This window comes from Euprymna scolopes, chromosome 6 (assembly GCF_053919585.1).
Source record: "Euprymna scolopes isolate OS-2025 chromosome 6, ASM5391958v1, whole genome shotgun sequence".
NCBI lineage: Eukaryota > Metazoa > Mollusca > Cephalopoda > Sepiida > Sepiolidae > Euprymna > Euprymna scolopes.
This window is the reverse complement of record NC_136487.1, coordinates 36,688,097-36,694,569: the sequence shown is the minus strand read 5'-3', so window position 1 is coordinate 36,694,569 and position 6,473 is coordinate 36,688,097. Positions and strand designations below refer to the sequence as shown.

The window sequence follows — 6,473 nt, the reverse complement described above, 5'->3', positions numbered from 1 at the left end:
TTATTAATATTATTACAGCAAGAAGACCATAGATAATGACGCTGATAGTGATGATAATATAGAATATTTATTGATGGTAGCATGTCTCCGTAGGTAAACGCGGCCAAATGACGAGAGCGCAAGAAGGCAGTGAATATAGTATCAATAATATTACAAGTAGTAGTAGTAGTAGTAGTAGTAGTAGTAGTAGGTCCTCAGGAAAGATCAGGCTGTGGGTTTATGGTCGACGGGAGTGCGCGTTGCGAGTGTGGAGCGGAGTTGCAGGCACCCAACGTATATCATAAAATAGATTGGAAAAGCAAAAAGGAAACCGCTCCTCTTCCTTCCTCTCTCTCTCTCTCTCTTTCAAACAATAACAACAACAAAAACAACAACAACAAGCATTACAGCCGTATTGACATGCAGGTGCGCAAAATGGAGGAAGGATGTGGGTAGGAATAAAGAGAAATACAGGGAAGGAAAGGTAAAAGGAGTAAGTGAGCGGGAGTTCACGGAGAGAGAGGGGGTAGAGGGAGTTACGGAAAAGGAGAGATAGTTGTATTTAAAGGAGAGAGGGGCAATTTACGGCATCGGAAGAAGGAAGGGTGGATGGCAATATGGTCCATGATGGAAGGAGGAGCATTTACGGAAAGGGGAAAAGGGAGAGGTGAATCCGTAAACGAGGTCGGGAGAGGGAGTGGCGACCGGGCGACTCACAATAAGTTATGGTCAGTTCAAAGGCAGATGAAAAGAGAGACTGAGGTGGGGAGGGGGGAGGGCTAAAGACAGAAAGAAAGAAAATGACAAGAAAAAATAAACCAAAAAGGGAAGGCCCGTTAAAGAAAAAGAAAATTAAAGAGCGAAAGCCAAAAAAAAACAATAAAAATGTAAAAAATTAACATTTAAAAAGAAAAAAAAAAAAGGATAAGAACAAAAAAGACAGAGAGAAAAGGAAAGAATTATATAAAATATATAATATACAAAGTAAAGAAAAAGGAGCTTATGAAGATAAGCAATACATATATTTATCCACAGACACGTGTTTGTTTCGTTCTTTCAGACAGCTATTTCGCTGTATCACATCTATTCAGTGTGACTAGACATAAGCGGGATGGTGTGTGTGTGTGTGTGTGTGTGTGTGTGTGTGTGTGTGTGTGTGTGTGTGTAACGATAACAAAATGTTTTTTGGGGAGGTGGATCAGCACGAAGGGGAGGCCGTAAATAAACAGCATTGGGGTAGCAGACAGAGGCATGTCCGAAGAAGAAGAAATAAACATAAAAAGACGGAGGAGCAGGGGAATAGGAGGAGCTAAAAAGTGCTCTCTCTCAGGCCACGGCCATTCCTTCCCCACATACTACCCCTTCACCCCCTACCCTTTCAGCAAAACATTATTACCCTCCTCCACTTTCTCTTTCATCTTCATTAAAGTTGACTGATTTTATTTACATATTTTCGTATATTTTAAGTATTTATTATGAAACATTGGCAAGTACAAAATGTAGTGAGTGGAAAGTGGGGATGGTGAATCGAAAGACCAACGAACCTCATCATACACACCCCTTCCTCCCACCTAAAAGGTAGCAGCATGTCGACCATACCTGTATGAGAGTAAGACTAATGATAAATGGTAGACTTTCCAACTGCTTTTGTTGAGAGAGAGAGAGAGAGAGAGAGAGAGAGAGAGAGAGAGAGAGAGAGAGAGAGAGAGAGAGAGAGAGAGAGAGACTAACGGACTTCTATACCCCTCTCCCACATTAAAGAAGACTTCTATACCCCTCTCCAACATTAAAGAAGAAAATGATCATGATATAATATATATATATATATATATACACACATGGGGGCAGATATATACAAGCACCACGTTTATATATATATATATATATATATATATATATATATATATATATATATATATATATATATATATATATACATAATAGTAGTTGTGTTATGGATGTACCTGTATAATAGTAATAATCACAATTCGTGTGGTCTAACTCCCAACTACTTTTATTAACATTAGTGTATTACAGGGCAGGGCGGGGAAGATTCACAAGACCAACTAACGCCCCCCCCCCCTTATTAAAGTATAAGAAGATGTAGATAACCGTCGTATATCGGTTATGCCTGTATAATACTAATTGCTACCTTCCAACAGCTAGGTGTGTATTAACTTAATATTAAGAATACTATATATATATATATATATATATATATATATATATATATATATATATATATATATATATATATATATATATATATCGAATAGAGCAATCTTCGGTGGTTGCTGTTGTTTATATAGACGCTAAGATTTCTCTTCATCGTGACTTGTGCCGGATGGCATAGCGCCTAGCGGTTAAGAAACAAACACACACACACACACACACACACACACACACACACACACACACAGTCGAGTTTTTCAATTGAAGCGTCTGTCTAGCCATACTGAAGAGCTATGATGCGACGCAGTTTGTCTATAAAAAAAAACTATGTGTATGTGAGAGAGAGAGAGAGAACGTATTTATTTGACTGGACATGTAAGAAATGTCATACACAGGATTGCATAAAAACGATCTCGGTGTGTGTGTGCGCGCGCACGCGCGTACGAGCATCTCTTTTCGGAACTTCTAGTGTGGAAGCGCATGGTTCTAAAATATAGACGCACTAAAATATGATTCAACGAAACAATAATAATAATAATAATAATAATAATATCTAATAGATGAGGATGCAAAATGATTATGCATTCGTTTATATGATTTGATGTTGAATATGCATGCAGTGCACGTGTGTGCGGTAGGGAAAGAGGGGTAGAAGGCGAAAGAATAAACATGCGTCCTTTTCTTGCGTTCTCGCACATGTGTATGTGCGCGCACGTGTGTGTGTGCGTGTGTGTGTGTTGTACATTTCTCGCTACGAAGTATTTTGTAGTCATAGCGTACATTGCATCTAAAAAGCCATAAGTAGCCGGTTCGATATCGCTCGAAAACTCTACGAAAACAAAATCTTTGTTTTTGGTTTTGGCTAGCTTGATGTAAAAAAAAAAAAAAAAAAAAAAAAACAATTTATGATACCGATCAAAAAGTAGCCATTTTTCGATTCTTAGGAAGAAAAGCTATCATTAAACATGGGGAGGGGGTGTCGGTGCTTTATGTCGAGTTATCTCCTCGTGGTGTGTACTAAAAATCCCAACATGGCTACCTTGAGCGAGCTGTCACGAAAATGTGTTTTTCCGCTGTAAAAAAAAAAAAAACTCTACTCGATCAAATTAAGTGAAAAAAATTTTTCGGAGAACTTCATTCCATAAGGATACGTACAATATAACCTTTTTTTTTTTTTTTTTTCTTCGATATTTTCATTTTTTATGCCTTGATTAAACTGTACAAGTACTAAAAAAAAGTGATATTTTCTTTTAATCAGGTATGAAAAAGATATAGAATAATTTAATTGAAGATTATAAACCTCTTTCATAAAACTAATAAACCAACGCGTACTATAAAACGGAATAACATCAACACATTGCTCGTGTTATGTATTCGAGTAATAATATCAGGTTGACATCTCGACATCATCAGTTGGTGTAAAAAATAAACTATAAATACTAGCGGGGCCTGTGGAAATTTCACAGCGGCATCTTCTTATGTAATATATTGCTGCTAGGCATTATGTGGACGTTCAGCGTGAATGGAGACCCTGTGATATTATTGTATCCCTTTTGTTAAAACTATATAATTATTTATCTAAGTAATCTGGTTAATGCAGTGTCAGAATATACCTGATTATTCTGGTTGGTTGGTTGTTTTTGTTTTACGGCATATCAACTCTTTTCATGTTATTTAATGCCGAATCCAAAGATTTTGAAGAAATTTTTTTAATAGAATATATTTGTTTTCAAGTCGGTTTCTATTTAACCCATAGTTGGGACTCTAACAGGGACTACCACTCCGGGTCAGAGTGGACCTGGGAGCAATGGCAATTAAAGGGTGGGTCCACACTCCCCAAAGCCCGCAAGCTGGGGCTCCACCACTGGATATAGTTTAAGGTCATATCCAGGACCTGATTATTACGGTTTATCTCCAATATCTTTATAGGAGTCTGTGACATATTTCCATTTTATGGACGTCCGGTGCAAAAGGAAACCCCACGATATCATTACACCATCTTTGGACAGAACAGATACTACCCTTGGATCCTAAGAAGACCAAGAAGGTATATTTTAGTTTAACGCATGGCCTAAAAGGCGACATCATTTTCTTTCAATTAAATCTTTTTTTACATTACATCTTCGGTGATCAGGAGATCCTATTTATTAAAAAGGAGGATAGAAGGTGACAACATACTGCGAACAACATTAAATTATTAGTATATAGATACCCTACTTTAATGCTTGTGATATGCTTTCACCTTCCACCCTATATTTTTATTAATAGGATCTCCCGATCGAATAATTTATAATCTGAAAATCGTGACACGCGTACATACATTAAAGGTATAACGGTTTTGATATATAGATTTTTTTTTTTTTTTACTTCAGCTGAAGTTTCCAGAAATCAAGGAGTCCCTCCCTTGGCTTAGCACTTGATCTCTATATGAGATATTCGAATATTCCATTAAAGTCTTCTTCACCCCTCAAACATTGATTTAGTAAACAAGCTGAAAACATTACTTTCCTCTCTCCAATCAATCATCTAAGTATGTTATCGCATACCTTTCTTGTAGTCTCTTGTTCTTACTGGATTCCCGGACAAGAATTTATCTAGTCTGGTGGATTATCCAGCTTTGTGTTGTTACTTGAGGTAACATTATTTAGAGAAGGTGGGTTATCTATACTGAGGAGATCTTATTTGGGCCGTGAAGACTATATGATTTTGAATATTTGGTCAAGGTTTACTTCTTGGGAAAGGTATCCTCCTGCCAGGTTGTTCTGACAAACTCCTGTACAGAGAGACCTTAGATACCCGAGGATAGTGTCTCGCCGCATATATATATATATATATATTTGGTAAAACTGGTAATTAGTAAAAACCTGAAGAGAGTGCTCAATACTATTGCAAAGCAAATATGTGTTTTATTTTTATATTACCGTTTTATCTGTTTGGTTACATGTGTTTCATATGTTGGACCACGTTTACGATCTAACAGCCCGTCAGACCTTACAGAAGTGAGTGTTAGTATTAGGAAGAAGTGTTTTAGAAGAAATACGAAAAAAAGGGGGGGGGGGTTGAGGTAGGAGATAATAAGGGGGAGGGAGACGGGTAAATATTATCAATATCCGTCTCCTCCCCTTATTATCCCCTACCTCACCCCTTTTTTTTTTTCGTATTTCTTCTAAAACACTTCTTCCTAATACTAACAACCACTTCTGTAAGGTCTGACGAGGCTGTTAGATTGTAAACATGGTCCAACATCTGAAACATATGTAACCAAACAATAAACAAAAAAATAAAGCACACACACACACACATATATATATATATATATATATATATATATATATATATAGCCACACTGATGAGCTGTGAAACAGCGAAACAGTACTGTATGTGGATGACTATATATATATATATACATATGTGTGTGTGTATGTGTGTATTACAGAAGATCAAAAAACATCGGTACCGTTGGTTTCAAATCTAACGCAAAGGGGGACCAGTCTTTGGTCACTTATGCTGAACTCTCCTCAGCCTCTACACCTGTTAGATTTGAAACCGGCGGTACTGGCATTTTTCTGATCTTCTGTAACACATATATATAAATAAATATTACGCTCTTATATTGAATTTTCTTTATAATCGAGAACTTTGCTGGGGTTCTCTCCCACAAACCTTATTCACACACATACACAGACATGGCTAAGTGTAATGTGGCGTTGGGAATATTTGCTCTCATTGATATACTGCAAGACATTATTAATCTCCTCCTGATGGTGTAAAAAAAAGAAAAAGAAAAACCCTCAAAACATCAGCAACACCAGTGATTATGATAATAATTACACAAACCCAAAGAAACTTAAACTGCTAGGTAGATACATAAAAACAAAAACAAAGCAATCTGACAGCTCTTCATCCTGTAAGGTGTAGTGGAACCGATTAGCGCCATAGGAAATCGTTGTGAAGGGTCATGGAAGATGAGCAACCAAGGAAAGACTTCCACTAGAATGGCATGGAGAGTAGTGGAACCCTGAGAGGCCTGATGTCAACGGTTAATGTCAGCAAGAGCAAAATGGTAAACAGCTGGCGCGATAACGCAAAGTGAGTTGCAATGATGACCGAAATAAACTTAAGAGTACTGGAAATCTGTGGAGACTTGTTGTCATTTAGACTCCATGATACGCCATTTGCTGTTGCCAATAAGCAATCACTTGCCGGCGGGCACGTGCCGATATTTGTTTTAAGTCTTAATTAGTTTGAAACGTGGAGAATTGGTAAGGTTAGGAACCCCCACTATTCGCCACAGCCGCCACTGAGACTATTTTCTTGCTAGT

At 37.4% G+C, this 6,473-nt stretch overlaps 1 protein-coding gene across 6 annotated transcripts in view; it reads right to left on the bottom strand.

Annotated features, from left to right (window-relative positions):
- The window catches only part of LOC145277605 (TOX high mobility group box family member 3-like), a 730,818-nt gene that overhangs the window by 251,738 nt on the left and 472,607 nt on the right, over window positions 1-6,473 (bottom strand). For 2 of the 6 annotated variants that reach the window (XM_080129127.1, XM_080129130.1), the window contains exon 1: window positions 1-298. This exon is cut by the window's left edge and continues 459 nt beyond it. The exons of 2 other annotated variants lie outside the window; for them this stretch is intronic. The gene's annotated coding sequence lies outside the window, so the exon portion shown is untranslated. Of the gene's footprint in view, window positions 345-6,473 lie in introns of those variants that run through there. 2 more of the 6 variants (XM_080129128.1, XM_080129125.1) reach the window with 2 other exon arrangements.